Raw genomic sequence first — 16,849 nt, forward strand, 5'->3', positions numbered from 1 at the left:
CAAAGATTTTTTTTAATGGTGGATAACATTTATCGAGGACTTAACTGTGTGAGCCACGAAGTGTTAAAATCCTCACAAGAACCCTGTCGAGGTAGATGCTAGCTATTATTCCTCTATTTTACAAGTAATGAAGTTGAAGTTCAGAGAGGTTAAATCACCTGCCTAAAGTCATATAGTCTAGAACTATTTGTATCTGTATTTGGACCCCGGCAGTCCTCCAGAGCTACAGAGCTAAACAGAGCAAGAGAGTGGCATGATTTTATGTGTGTTTAAAGAGAGAACTATAGCAGCAGTCTAGATGAGGATGAACCTTAAGATAAGGAAACTAATTGGGAGGTTGTTTGTGTTTAAGAGAGCCTGGGGAAATGAGCTAAAGCAGGGTTTCTCAACCTTGGCACTATTAACATTTTGGGTTAGATAATTCTTTGCTGTGGGAGCCTGCCCTGAATATTGCAGAATGTTTTACAACATCCCTGGCCTCTACCCAATGGATGCCCTATAGTATCCCCCTTCAAGGTGCAACAAAGGAAAATGTCTCACTGGAAGGCAGACTGTCCCTAGTTGAGAACCAATGAGTTAAGGCAATGATGGGGGATTGGAAAACAGGGGATATTTCAGAAATAGGATCAACAGAACCAAGGGATCAAAAGGTGGAGCACTCAAAGATATGTCCGGATGTATGACATAGTCCTGGCAACAGTCAAGGCAGTAATAGACCCAGGGTTCAGCTCAGGGTCTGAATTTAGCAGGCTTGGGTTCAAAACCCAGCTCGGCCATTTACCATTGGGTAAACTGGAGAAAATTACTTATGCTCTCCAGGTCTTAAAAAGAAGAGCCTAATAGCACTTACCTCCAAAAGTTGTTGTGAAGATTGAAACAGAATACCATGAGTCAAGTGTTTAGCAGAGTTTCTGGCACTTAGTAATTGCTCAATAAACAGTACTACTAGCCAGCAAGGCAAACACAGGGAAGCTTCTTCAACCTCAGGTTGTAGAATCCATGGTTTGAGAGGTTTTTAGTGAGTGGACACTGTGAACTCTAAAAACAATTTTCCACTCAGTGGAATATCTCTCCCGACTCCTTAAAGTTAAGTTGAAAAAAATAATATATAACTAAATATTTGGTTTTATATTAATTGTGAGTGTCTGGTATATATACATATGTATGTGTATGCCTCTGGATTTCTAGGTATACTTGTGCATGTACACATATACATATACTAATTAGGTCATTGGAATCACATTAAAACATTAATACTAATTATCACTAGATGTTAGACTATGGGTGAATTTAACTTTTATCTCTATTATTTCTATTATCCTTTACAATTTTTCTATAATGAATAAGTATGACTTTTATAAATAAGGGACAAAAGTAAATATTCTAAAATACCTTCCCTTAAAATATATGGATTGAAATCAGATACTACACTAGAAACTAAGTGTGTCAGATACTACACTAGAAACTAAGGATACAATAATGAAAACCCCTGCCCTCAGCCCACCCTCCCCACAGACATACACATACAGGGGAACAACAAAAGCAACCAAAACCACCTGAAACCACATGTGCACATACCAGAAAGCTGGAATTTGAAAAATCAAGTTCAAATGTAACTATGATACTCCAGAAGCAACAAAAATGATGAGCTCCATTGACACCAACCTAATCATGTTTTTCAGTCTGACAGAAGATCCAAAGAATTTTCTAATTTTCCTATTTTGCAAGGGTTCAGTAGGAAACTCCACTGTTCCCTCCTTTTTAAGATTTTGCTTCCTCTTATTTAGTAATTCCTATCCTGAGGGAATATAATACAATTTTGCAATGTCCAAATCAACAGTGAGTCTAATTAGTAGAGATAGCTCCCCTGGAAACTACAATTCTCCACAGGGAGACTTATTTCAGTAACAAAGGCTTTCTTTAGACAGTATACAGCGGTTTTCTATTTCAAAGTACAAACCCTTGCCTCGCTGCACATTCAGGGAAATTTAGAACAGTATGTATTTTTCTGAGCTCCCACAGACTTAACGAAAACAATTTGGGCCTCTGGAAAATTCTCCAACATCTTGACTGTGTGTGTCAGCACGACTGATATGCCTGCCTTTGACTCACTATAACAAGGAGATTCTGGCTCAAAATTGTCACTTTTAGTTTCAACTGGTGTCTGTGTGAAGAGTAATGGAAATGATCAATTAAGGGTGCTCACTCTACCCTCTGCATCTTTTTAAATTAAGTACATACTGAAATGATGGACCTTATACAGATGACAGTATAAGCATTCTGTGTCTACCCCTGTCATTTATTCTCACTGCTGTATTTCTGGAATTAGGATTCATGTTCTGTCATCTTGAATATTTTAATACTTTACTGATCTCATATGTGTTTAGCCATAGGAGGACAGCAGTAAAATAAAATTTTATAGGCAACAAAGTCCTTTATACCTAAAGTTTATTGCACTTTTATATTGTGTTTAACAACACATGGCTCCTTGAGACTCTGAAATAAACATAGCTTCCTCAAGTTGCAGTGGGCTTGTGCTCTTTCATTTCTTGTTGAGAGTTGATTGCATCATCAGGATAGAAAGCATTCCTGATAATTGGCCAGAGAGGCTGCAATTCTATCAGGCAGGTGCTTCTTTCTCTAAAAGTGTTAAGACAACCTTAAAGCTCCTTTGTGTTAGAAAAATGCCCCGTTTTGTTCTTTGCTCCCAAAATATAGGTATTCTCCATTCAAAGTGACCCTTTTCCATGGACTCCTCAGATTACATTCCATTTCAATCAATAAGTCAGGGATCAATCAATTGATGAGATATGAAGAAGCCCATTGACTCCTAAAGTAGTTGATATTTTCCAGCAACAACTTTTCTCACTGGCTAGGGTCTTTAAAATCTTATGATAATGACAAAACTATTGTTTTGTGTAGTGATGATTTCTTGGAGCAATTAACACTATCTTATTTTTGTTCTTTGGTTTGCAAAGTTAGCATGGTGGCCCAAGAAGTGAACAGAGAATTGTAATATGGTTCAGGACATTAGAGTAGTTTCTATTGCTCCCTGATTGAGCTAAATAACTGGTTTGGGGGATTTTTCAGTGCTTGTTGTTGTTGTTGTATATACGAGTAAAAAGCAAACAAACAAAAAAACCTCTAGATTTTTCCATAACACAAGTTGCAGAGAGAATTGCCATCCCAGAAGAGTATAATGTAATGAAAATATCATTGAACTGGCTTCAATTCCAAGTTCTCATGATATTATTCTGAGGGGGTGGAGAACGCAAATTATTTCATTGCCCATGAGTTAAAAACTGAATTTAAAAAAATGGATTAGATTCATTTCTGAGGTCCTTTCCTACTCCAATTTCCCATAGTTCTAAATAAAATAAATTAAACTTATTTGATCCCATTGTGTCATTGTCAGAATTTCATCTGTTCATTCGCTCATTCATATCTCCTATCAAGATTTATTAAACAACCAACATTCATTAAGACCTCACATAACCTGAATTTGTCTTCATCTCTAACGCTTCCGAACAGGATATGCTTCAGGATGTTTTGGGGACAAAGAGTTAAAGATAATGCTAACTGCCATACAGAAATAAACCACTGATGTCCTTGGTCTTACTGAGCTCTTGACCTATTTTCCTGCCTGAATGGCCAGGAAGAAATTTCAAAAGCCTTTAACCCTCCTCAAACTCAGAAACAGAATATAAAAATAACACGCCCAATAGACGTTCCTTACCACCTCTTCTTATCTTCAAAGATGAGATCATTGAGCCTTCGAATGAGAGTGGTGTTAGAAGGGTCATCATTTCTGGATGCTGACTTCGGATTTGCAGGACTCTTGGGCCATTGCTGTCAGTTGATGAGTTTCTACAAGGCCATCTTAAGAACTGAAATATAGCAGAAAGAGTGGAGTTTAGTTCTTGGATTTTTTTTTTTTTTTTTTTTTTTTTTTTTTTGCGGTACGCGGGCCTCTCACTGCTGTGGCCTCTCCCGTTGCGGAGCACAGGCTCCAGACGCGCAGGCTCAGCGGCCACGGCTCACGGGCCTAGCCGCTCTGCGGCATGTGGGATCTTCCCGGACCGGGGCGTGAACCCGTGTCCCCTGCATCGGCAGGCGGACTCTCAACTACTGCGCCACCGGGGAAGCCCTAGTTCTTGGATTTTTTAATGAATTGTTTCCCCTGATATCCTCGTGGTCAGGAAGTTCATTGGATTGTCTACCTTTTATGGCTTCAGTTTAAAGTATGTTTTCTAGTCTGTCTCCTATTGAGCTGGAAATAATGCCTCTTATGCCCCTTTGAACAGCCCTTCTTACTCTTGAATACGGTTGTTAAGGTGCCCTTCAACTATCATTACTGTAAGCCATGTATCCTTTGCGATAAACATAATTAAAAACTGCTCCAGGGTCTTCTTAAAGTAATGTGAGATTTTTACATTTTTATGCCTGGCGTGGGTAATGTTAAAAAGTAGTACTGGGATGGGAAAGTAGGTGGGATGTCAAAAGATACCCTCCATCCTTAATGCTCCCTTGATGGAAATGACAGCCTTATTTGTTTTGTTAACCAGTGTATAATTAAAAGTCAATATTCAAGATCATAATAAAAATCTGTACAACTACTTATGTTGTGAGACTGAGGCTTGGAAGGAAAATCTATTAAAACACAGCCTTGTGTAATTTACAAGAAATCAGTAATAAAATGTTTGCTCTCAACATTATCTGCAAAATGGTCTGTATATTACAGAATAAATCCATATTACTTGGAGGCTGTAGATAAATATCCATAGGCAAAGTTCACATTGAGGTTATCTGCCTCATGTTCTGAACTGGGGAGTGCTATTTAGAGGAGATAATTTGTGGTTTACTTCTCCAAGTCTCAAGTACATAGTGCAGAAATGAGTTTAGTTCCTGAGAGGGTATCTGTCATATCCAAGTAGGAAAAGAATGCCATTGCAGGGTTGTACCCATTGCAAAAAGAATATAGCTTTTGTCCTCAGTGTGAAACAAAGGGAAGATTCTTAACAATTAAAAGTCCTGGAAGAACCTTCTGTTCACAAAAAAAAAGGGAGATATTTGATGCTTTGTAAAACACTGATTCACTGGGCAGTAGAGTGATGTCTTATTTCAAGTCATCAGTGAATTCGGTGCTCAAGTATATGAAACTTTCATGAAGTTGTACCTTGGATTCTGATTTAAGAATATATATATATATATATATATATATATATATATATATATATATATATATATATATATAGTGTGGTACTCGGGCCTCTCACTCTTGTAGCCCCTTCCGCTGCGGAGCACAGGCTCCGGACACGCAGGCTCAGCGGCCATGGCCCACGGGCCCAGCCGCTCAGCGGCATGTGGGATCTTCCCGGACCGGGGTGCGAACCCGTGTCCCCTCCATCGGCAGGCGGACTTCCAACCACTGCACAACCAGGGAAGCCCTAAGAACAACTTTTTATGCATAGGAAAATATCTAATAGCAATGGGGGGAGTACTGAAACACCCTAGCCGAAAAGTTTTCATGGGAGGACTGACACCTTTCAAGGCAAGAAAATGGGCTTTGGATAATATTTGATTTCCTGACATTAACTAAGGGTTGTTGCTTCTTGCCATTTAAATTAGACTCTAAGGTGGTGTTAGGGAGAGGGTCTCTCTATTGTCACTTTGTCTCCTTTCCCACCCCTTTGTCACCTCTTTCCAGCAGCAGAAGGGACTTCGAATCTTGTCTGGTGGTGACTACTAACATCTATTTATGGTAAAGTCCCAGTTTTAGAACTCCAGGCTTTGCTTTTGATATGGAAATGGAAACTCTGAAATTTATAAATCCCCTTTCCCTCTCAGTACACTTGACTTTCAGGAACTATTGTCCTCTAGGGGAGTGGTTCTCAAAACCAGCAGCATTAGTATTACCTGGGAACTTATCAGAAATACAAATTCTTGAGTCCCACCCCAGACACCTGAATCAGAAACTATGGATGGGTTTCTGGAGTAAGACCCGGTAATCTGTCTGTTAGCAACCCTCCAGGTGATTCTGATGCTCACTAAAGTTGTTGAACCATTGCTGCAGGGAGTCCAGAATATTCTCGTTGAGGCTCAGAGCCCAGCAATGATTTCTTTGTCCTGCGTGACACCTGTCCTTCCCTTAAGCCAATGAATGCTGTGAATTTCATTGATGGGGAATCACAGGGCAACATAATTTACTTAAATAAAAAACAGATTTATTTTATATTTCAGAAACATTAATCCCTTTACACATGTCCTGTCCTGAAAGAGAACCTGGCACGTCTATTAGGTCCCATTTTCAGCAGGATTTCTTATTCTTACAAATTTATGTCTCTTTCTCCTCATTGCTTCCAGAAAACATAGATATTCCAAAGTCATCTGAAGCTCCAGACCAATTTCATACATGAATTAGAGAAATAAAACATTCAATACAGTGAATATAAAACTGGCATTCTGGTGACATAAATCTATAAACTGGGTCCATTGAACTCACTAGAACCACGTTAGTAAGTGATCATGGTGAGGACCTCAAGACTCACAATTGCTTCTGAATTATGAAAAATAAAAATATATCAAGCTACGTTGCCTCTAGACTTAAGTAATAGGGGTATTCTGTTATCCTCTGCAGATTTAATAGTTCATCTCCATGGGTGTAGTTCGATGCAACATAACTGATGTTGATTCAGTTTACTGGCAACTCTCTGAGTCCACATTTTGACCCAGCAAAGCCCTGCATTCCCTGTCTAAACCTGACAGGATATGGGGATTGAGGCCATGGATAATACTAGGAGGAAGGCTCTTGTACCAGAGTGAACAGAGAAAAGACAGCTAAGGTCCTGGTTCCCAGACTGTGCATGGGGCACTACCACAAACATAAGAGTGCTACAGGGTATTTTAAATTTGTAAGAGTAACACAGCAATACTCCCCATCTGTTCACACTGCATGAATTACTGGCTTACAGTAATTCACAGCTTCAAAATTAGCTCCAGGGACTTCCCTGGTGGTGCAGTGGTTAGGAATCTGCCTGCCAATGCAGGGGACATGGGTTTGAGACCTGGTCCGGGAAGATCCCACAGGCCATGGAGCAACTAAGCCTGTGCGCCACAATTACTGAGCCTGCACTCTAGAGCCTGTGAGCCACAACTACTGAGCCTACACGCCACAACTACTGAAGCCCACGCGCCTAGAGCCCATGCTCCACAACAAAGAGAGGCCACAGCAATGAGGAGCCCCTGCACCGCAATGAAGAGTAGCCCCCACTTGACGCAACTAGAGAAAGCCTGCGCACACCAACGAAGACCCAACGCAGCCAAAAATAAATTAATTAATTAATAAAAACATTAGCTCCAGCTCCTCTGAGGGCACCCTAGCTTCACAAAGCTGGGTTTTCAGAAGTTGCTGTAATAAAAAGCTAGTGCCCTGCAAAAACTGTTGTGGAACCGGAAATCAGGGTGTCAGTGTCCAATCTGAAGGCAAGATTTGCAAAGTTGTGCAGTGCTCTACAGACACACACATCCACCATTAAATACCTGTGATTATGTAAGAATGAAAGAAACTTCTTTTTTCATTCAACACATATGTATTTTTTCAAATGGCTACTAAGTTGTTAGGACATAAATACATTATACATTTTAAAGTTTTTGGACCTAGCTACTTAACAAACAAAACTGTTAGGCATTTCTTTTGGCATAGAGGTACTATGAACCAAGAAAGTTTGTGAATCTCTGGGCCAGGGGACTCTTCTTATCTGGAACTACCAAGAATAAGATATTTACCACAGAGGTGAAGGCAGAGGTGGTAGGAGCCAAAGGCTGTCAGACAAAAGCTTATAGACAAGGTCAAGAATGTGGGGCTGCAACTCTCCTGAGTCCTTGCTTGGCCAAAAGCTTGTACTGCCAGCATAGCAACCATTTCTCTCTGCCTTGTATTATACTGAACTTTTACACATCAATCTCCTCCCTTAGAATGTAAATTCCTGAGATCTTCCCTTATTTGTTTCTCTATTTTCCCAGCACAACATCTTGAACGCTTTCTGAGAGGTGGCCTTGGAATCAAGCAGCTTTTAGATTCGGTTGAGAACATCCTTTCAGTATAATTCTTTAGTTATTCTTGCACCTCCCAGATTTCAGGTGGATGCAACATCTGTGATGAGGCCTCATGTTACTCCCATGCACATTGGTGCTTGAGCAGATGTCACAATTCATGGTTTCTGTAAGCTTGAGGCTTGGGGACCAATGGCCTGGCTGGCCCCACATTTCAGAGTCCTGAACTTGTGTATACTCAGTGAATGAATGGATGGATGGATGGATGAAATCCTCAGAAGACTGAACTGTGTTTTAACATTAGTCTTACAAGTCAGGAAATCAAAGGTAGCAGACAAGGGTGACCAGGACAACACTGCATGTCCATACCCCTGGGAAGTTCTCTCTTGAGAATTACACTCTTTTAAAGGACTTCTCCAAAACCATCAGCTCGAAGATTCTGCCTATCTTAAGAGTCATTAAGATCTTTTTATCTCATACAAACAAGACTTCCTGACAAATTCACTGAACATATGAACACTTTCTTAATCTCTCCCTATACTCACCAGGAAGGACAGTGAGTTCTGTTTGGCATGGTCCTCTCTAAGTCATCTATACATATAAACATGATTGACCCAACTCTTGTATGTCTGAACGTATCTGCCCTGACTTTGCTCCAGATAGATACCTAGTTATTGTGTAGAGGAGGAAGACTAAGTTTATCAAAATGATTCCGTGTAAAGTTCATTGATGCATCTGCTAGATTTTTTAGCAGTATGTGCTTGAGAATGGAGTGTATTCCAATGGTCCATTTGTAAATCAGTTATGTGGAACATGAAATTCATTTTTCCATTAAAAAAGTATTTATAAAACGTGGTTACTTTTCCAGCTTAGCCCCCAAGCTTATTTAGCCTATAATTTTGCTAGAATAAGGTACATTCACAAATGGGTTCACACTGCCTTAGTGTTCATGGTCAAATAAAGCAGAAAAAGTAAAATTAAATAATAAGTTTCCATTTTTAAATATATCTTGAAGGTCTATGTTTTGAAAAAGACAGTTTTAAATAAAAGGGATGAGATAGGTGAAGGCTTTTAGAAAAATTCTGACACAAATTTTGTGAAAAATCTGAACCTGTATAATCCCATCCCCAACTCAGAAGAGATACTTAACCCAGCAATAGAAGCAACGATAGCCTTGGTATTCATAGGAGTAATTCTCCCCTGACCTCATTCTGTACTGCATTACCACCTCCTCCATGGGTAACAGATTCATGTTGATCTATCTTCCTGGCATCCCTTCCCCCTTCATCAATGATAGCCTTTCAATATTCCCTCAGGGGAAAAAATCCTAATCCTATTTTCACTTTAATCCTTCATGAAGTTTACTGACTCCATCTCTGAGGTTAAGAAGTGTGCAGGGAATTTAGTTCTGGGCTGGCTAATCAGAGCATTTCAGCCTTCAACTTACTGATTGGTCCAGAGATGAGCACATGACCTTATCAGTTACAGTCAGAACCAAGGTGCATGACTTTTACCAGGACTCTTGGGAAAAAGACCTTCATTGCCCTAGAGTTTCTAAGCTTGTAAGATGCAAGCCTGGTGCTGCTTATAAAACAGCAACAACAACAAAAAGCAACCACTGAGCCTACTTGGAAATTAAGCCAATACAGGAAGGTAGAGCCAAGGAATGTAGAACGCTAAATTCTTGACTACAAATTTTAAACACCTGTGCCTCAAGCTTGTTCCTTAAATACATGAGCCAATGATTTTTCCTTTATGTTTCAGGCATTTTTAGTTGGCTTTCTGCCACTTTCAACCAAAAGAGTTGATTTATTTTACAACAAATGTCAATTTATAGTGTATGTTTTAGACTGCTTCTGTGAGAATACCAAGGAAGACCCACACAACCTGTGCCCGGATTCTGATACCAGGTGGGTTGGATTCCAGAGATTTCCAAGGGGATTCGAATTAGAGGTCACTGGTTGTTCATATTTCTTGATTTGGGTCTCTTCCTACCATTGAGCACCCATTGTTAGTGATGTTTTATTCCTTCTTCCTCTGCCCCCAGGGAGATACAGAAATGTAACAAAAATAGAAAAGGAGAATCATAGAAATATAACAAAGAATTTTCTCTGATTAAAGAACTGAAGTTCTTTTCCTCTCTTTCCACTGTCAATATACATATCTTCACAAACCTACTTTAATCTCCCTAGGTCTTTGTTCTCATATTTGTATAAGAAGAGACCGTGATTCTGAGATTTCTGAAAGTAAATGAAGTCGTAAGGGAAAAGAATCATGAACCAGACTTAAAACAAAGGCATGGGTAATCCCACTATTGAGCATATATCTGGAAAAGACAAAAACTCTAATTCAAAAAGATACATACACCCCAATGTTCATAGCAGCACTATTTACAATAGTCATGACATGGAAGCAACCTAAATGTCCATCAACAGATGAATGGAGATACACACACACACACACACACACACACACACAATGGAATATTACACAGCCATAAGAAAGAATGAAATAATGCCATTTGCAGCAACATGGATGGACCTAGAGATTATCATACTAAGTAAAGTAAGTCATACAGAGAAAGACAAACATCATATGATATCACTTATATGTGGAGTAAAAAAAAATAATGCAAATGAATTTATTTACCAAACATAAATAGACTCACAGACATAGAAAACAAAACTATCATTACCAAAGGGGAAAGGGAGGGATAAATTAGGAGTTTGGGATTAACAGATACACACTACTCTATATAAACAACAAGATATATCTATCTATCTATATCTATATCTATATCTATCTATATCTATCTATATATCTATATATCTGAATCACTTTGCTGTACACCTGAAACTAACCCAACACTGTAAATCAACTATACTTTAATTTTTTAAAAAAGTTTGCTTTAAAGAGGTGAATTTTATGGTATGTAAATTCTATCTCAATAAAGATGTTTAAAAAAACAAAACAAAACAAAACAAAGGCATGGGTACCAGTAAGAAAGAGATTTCCTGAGCTGTAGTGAACTGAGGGGAGAGCAGTGAAAGATGGGAAAACTGGGCATGCCCTGGACACCCAAGAAGTCTATGTTTAATATATCTGGTCATTTATGATACTCCTATAGTAAAACCCAGATGAAAGAACACTTAGCTTTTCATAACAGGGAGGTGGAAGGGGAGGAGAGATACTTTATGACAGAAGACTTTTTTTCCTCTGAAAATGAATATAACCCTGATTAAAATGAACAAGGTTTTTTAACTTACTGGAATAATTAGTTGACATTTGGTTATAAAATAAACCAATTTTATAGTGATGATTTCTGCTCTTTCTACAACATTAATGTCCACAGAAAGGTTTTAATTCCAAATGGAATGGGTTGTTGGTAGTATGTTAACAAGCTACTCAAGATTTAAAAAAAAACAAAAAAAAACAAAAAACATAACATGCACAAATTTAAATGCAGTAGTAAAAGGTCAGCCCTGAATTGTATATACAATGTATTTGTCAACATTTCCTTTTGAGATAATGTGATGCTAACTTTATTACCAAAGCCTGCTTGACACCTGTTCTAGAGTGTTCTCTTGACTCAGGTAACAAACACATGAAGAGAAAATTTGTGTTTGTTTTTGTCTAATCTAGAGAAGCCAAGGTGCACATTGTAATAATTTTAAAAGCATTAGCAATTAAATGACAGAGTTCAAGGGACTTCCATGTCAGGGAAGATGGAGTAGACATACTATTTCCTATTCCTCCTGCTAACTACAACTAAAAACCCTGGGCATTACATATGACAGAAACATACGGAGACTCGGAAAGGTAGAGGGAAGAAGACAAATGAGCTGGTGGCCTTGGGACCCCAGGAACAACACAGTGGTAAGTGCCCTGGGTTTATATGGTTTGGGGTTTTCTGAGTTTGTGTTTTGGCTTCCTGTATTCCAGGCAGAAGAAACTAGCAATCCAGAAATTCTAACAAGCACAGAGAAAAAGAAGTCCCAACAAAATTCTGCTTGCTCTAGCCAAAGGCCAGCAAAAGGGCAGCCTAACAAGACAGAAAACTTTTAGAAAATAACTGCTTTACTCCAGTCACTAAATAAATAAGTAAGTAAGTAAGTAAATAAATAAATAAATAAATAAATAAATAGTCATCAGCAAAGGCTGATGGGAGAGCCTAGATGTCATGCCTGCCAGGTTGAACAAAACACCCCAAATACTCTGCTGGGGTGGCATCAGAAGACAGAGAAGATAGTCAAGACTTTTAACCCTACAGTCAAAGATTAGTGGGGAGCTGGAACTCCCCCATTTTGCTCAGTAGTGTTGGGGAAGCCAGCTAAGACAGAAAACTTAAGTAAGATTCAAAATATCATAACATAAAACCCAAATGTCCAGGTTTCAAGCAAAAATTACTCATCAAACCAAGAACCAGGAAGATCCCAAATTGAATTAAAAAAATCAGTGGATGCCAACACTATGCCAACATAGATGTTAGAATCATAGGACAGAAGTTTTAAAGTAGCCACCATAAAAAATGCTTCAATGAGCAAGTAAGAGCACACTGAAATGGAAAAATATAAAGTCTCAGCACAGAAATAGAAAGTCTTTCCAAAGAAAGAGAAGATATAAAGAAAAGCAAAATGGAAAATTTAAACCTGAAAAACACAATAACCAAAATAGAAAACCTCAATGGATGGGATGAAAATCAGAATGGAGAGGATACATGAAAGGTAACTGAACTGAATAATAAAGCAATATAAATTACTCAGTCTTAATGGAAAGAAACTAATTTTAAAAAATAAATGAACAGAGCCTCAGGAACCTGTGGGACTACAGAAATATTTACCATTGAATCATATCATTGGAATCCCAGAAGGATAGGAGAAAGACAGGAGTACTGAAAAAGTATTTGAAGAAATAATGGCTGAAAACTTCCTAATTTGGCAAAAGACATAAACCTACAGATTCAAGATCTCGAGCAAATCCCAAGCAGGATAAAAAAAATTATTTTAATTCACAGCAAGCGTATTAGTCTACTGAGGCTACTAAAACAGAATACTACACACTGAGTGGCTTGAATAACAAAAATTAATTTTCTCACAGTTTTGGATGCTAGAAATCTCACATCAAAGTGCTGGCAAGGTGGTTTTCCAGTGAAGCCTCCCTTCCTGGCTTGCAGACAGCTATCTTCTTACTGTGTCCTCACGTGGCCTTTCCTCTGTGCATGCATGGGGAGAGAAAGAGAGCGAGAGTGAGAGCGAGAGTGAGACAGTGAGAGAGAGAGAGAGAGAGAGAGAGAGAGATCTCATGTCTCTTTCTCTTCTTATAAGGATACCAGTTCTATCAGATTAGGGCCCCACCCTGTAATCTCATTTGACCTTAATTACCTCCTTAAAGGCCCTGTCACCTTTGGAATTTGGGGGAGACGCTTCAGTCCGTAGCACCAAGAAACATCATAGTCAAACTTCTGAAAAGACAAAACAAAGCCTTGAAAGGAGCAAGACAGAAATGACACCTAAAGGGAAAATTATTTGGATGATAATGGATTTCTCATCAACAGCAATGGAAGCCAGAAGGAATTCCCACAACATTTTTCAAGTACTGAAAAAAAAAAAGAAATGCCAGGCCAGAACCTCATACACAGAGAAAAAAATCCTCCATAAGTAAAGGAGAAATTAAGACATTTCTCACATGGAAGAAAACTAAGAGAATTTGTCTCCAGCAGTCTTACTCTAAAAGAATAGTTAAAGGAAGTTCTCTAAACAGAAAGGAAGTGATAAAAACAGGAACTTAGGAATATCAGAAAGGAAGAAAGAACATGGTAAGCAAAAGTATGGATAAATACAATAGATTTTCCTTCTCTTCAGTTTTTTAATTTATACTTGATGGTTAAAGCAAAAATTATAATACTGATGTGGTTTTAAATGTATGAACAGAAAGTATTTAAGACTATTATATTATACATGAGGAAAGGTAAAGGGACATGAATGAAGGCAAATTTTTCATACTTCACTCAAACTGGCAAAATGACAACATCAGTAGATTGTGATAAGTTGTGTCTATGAAACCATTTTTTGTTTTTAGAGCAACCACTAAAAAACTATACAAAGAAATACACTCAAAAACAATATAGATAAGTCAAAATTGAATTCTAGAAAATGTTCCAATAACCTACAGGAAGGCAGACAAAAAGAAAACCAAGAAACAAAACAAAACCAAAAAAACAAAGAGAACAAACAGAAAAGAAAAAATAAAATGACAGGCTTAGGTCCCAATATATCAATAATTTCATTAAATGTAAATGGTCTAAATGCACAAATTAAGGGATAGAAATTATGCTATCTATAAGAAACTTACTTTAAGTATAACAATAGAGGCAGATTGAAAGTAAAAGTATGGAGAAAGATGCATCATGGAAACATTAATCAAAACAAAGATATTTACATGCAAAAAATGAAATTGGACCCTGTTGCTCAGATAAAGAATTACTCAAATGGATCAATAAGTAAATGTAAGAGCTAAAACTATAAAAGTCTTAGAAGAAACTATAGGTGTAAATCTTCACGACTTTAGATTATGCAATGGTTTCCTAGATATATCACCTAAAGCACAAGCAATCAGAGAAAAAAAAAAAGTTGAAATTCACCAAAACTAAAAATTGTTGGCTTCAAAGTACATTATCATGAAAGTGTAAAGACAACCTACAGAATGAAAGAAGATACCTGCAAATCACATATTTGATAAAACTGACAAAGAAAAAAGAGAGATGGTACAAATTACCAATATCAGGAATGAAATGGGATATCACTACAGAACTTACAGACATCAAAACATAGAGGAATGCTATGAACAACTCTCCACACACAAATTTGACTATAAATATGAAATGGACCATTTCCTCAAAAAAGCACAATCTACCACGACTTACCCAATATGAAATAGATCATCTGAATAGCCTCATAGCTATTAAGGAAATCGAATTGTAATTTTAAAACTTCCAAAAAAGAAATCTCCAGGTTCAGATCATTTCACTGGAGAAGCCTATCAAATGTTTAAAGAAGAATTCACACTGATTCTATACAGTCTCTTCCAGAAAACAGAAGAGAAGGAACATTCCCCAACTCATTTTATGAAGCTAGTACAGTAAGTGCCCTACATACGAAACTTCAAGTTGCGAACTTTCAAAGATATGAAAGTGCCTTCGCATGTCCAATCACATAAGTTAGTTCACGTGTCTGTAAGATTACCGTACTGTAAGACTAAAAAAATTTTTTTTTGATAATGGGGGTAGGAGTTTATTAATTAATTTATTTATTTTTGCTGTGTTGGGTCTTCGCTTCTGCGCGAGGGCTTTCTCTAGTTGTGGCGAGCAGGGGCCACTCTTCATCGCGGTGCATGGGCCTCTCACTGTCACAGCCTCTCGCGGAGCACGGGCTCCAGACGCGCAGGCTCAGTAGTTGTGGCTCACGGGCCTAGTTGCTCCGCAGCATGTGGGATCCTCTCAGACCAGGGCTCAAACCCGTGTCCCCTGCATTAGCAGGCAGATTCTCAACCACTGCGCTACCAGGGAAGCCCCTTTTTAAAAATTTTTTGTGTTTGTTTTTTATGTATTATTTGTGTGAATAGTATTATAAACCTAAGACAGTACAGTACTATATAGCCGATTATGTTAGTTGGGTACCTAGGCTAACTTTGTTGGACTTACAATCAAATTGGACCTATGAATGCACTCTTGGAACGGGACTCATCTGTATGTAGGGGACTTACTGTATTACCTGGATACCAAACTATGATGAGGGAAAAAAGTCAACCCCAAAAGGAACAATTAATGTTTGCCAGGCATTAAGGAGGAGTAGGGTTGGGGTGGCTAGAAAAGGGCAACATGAAGAAACTGTGGTCATGGAAATGTTTTGGTTTTGACTGTATCAATAAAAATATCCTGGTTGTCACTATGAAGAACAGTATGGAGGTTCCTTAAAAAACTTAAAATAGAGTTACCACATGATCCAGCAATCCCACTCCTGGGCAACTATCCAGAGAAAACCATAATTTGAAAAGATACATGCACCACAATGTTCATTGCAGCACTATTCACAAAGCCAAGACACGGAAGCAATCTAAATGCCCATCAACAGAGGAATGGATAAAGAAGATGGAGTACATATAGACAATGGAATATTACTCAGCCATAAAAAAGAGTGAAATAATGCCATTTGCAGCAACAGGGATGGACCTAGAAACTATCATACTAAGTGAAGTAAGTCAGACAGAGAAAGACAAATATCATATGTTATCACTTATATGTGGACTCTAAAAAGATGATCCAAATGAACCTATTTACAAAACAGAAACAGACTCACAGACTTTGAAAACAAACTTATGGTTACCAAAGGGGAAAGGTGGGGGAAAGGATAAGTTAAGAGTTTGGGATTAACATATACACACTACTATATATAAAATAGGTAATCACCAAGGACCTACTGTACAGCACAGGGAACTCTACTAGTATTCTGTAATAACCTATATGGGAAAAGAATCTGAAAAAGAATGAATATATGTATATGTATAACTGAATCACTTTCTGTCACCTGAAACTAACACAACATTGTAAATCAACTATACCCCAATATAAAATAAAAATTAAATTAAAAAAAATCCTGGTGTGATATGGTACTATAGCTTTGCAATATTTTACCATTGGGGGAATGGGGAAAGGGTACATTAAATTTCTTACAACTGCATGTGAATCTACTTTTTGAGATAATCATAATTATCTCAAAATGAAAAGATTAATTTAAAAAAG

The 16,849-nt window shown here is 38.0% G+C and overlaps 1 long non-coding RNA gene across 1 annotated transcript in view; it reads right to left on the bottom strand.

The window, feature by feature from the left end:
* Window positions 1-16,849, bottom strand: part of LOC309813837 — a 150,788-nt gene that overhangs the window by 74,968 nt on the left and 58,971 nt on the right. The window contains exon 2 of the long non-coding RNA XR_014295548.1: window positions 3,737-3,887. This is a non-coding gene — a long non-coding RNA (uncharacterized lncRNA). The remainder of the gene's footprint in view (window positions 1-3,736; window positions 3,888-16,849) is intronic.

The sequence above is a fragment of the Mesoplodon mirus genome (genome assembly GCF_964341445.2).
Source record: "Mesoplodon mirus genome assembly, chromosome: 12".
NCBI classification, from domain to species: Eukaryota; Metazoa; Chordata; class Mammalia; order Artiodactyla; family Ziphiidae; genus Mesoplodon; species Mesoplodon mirus.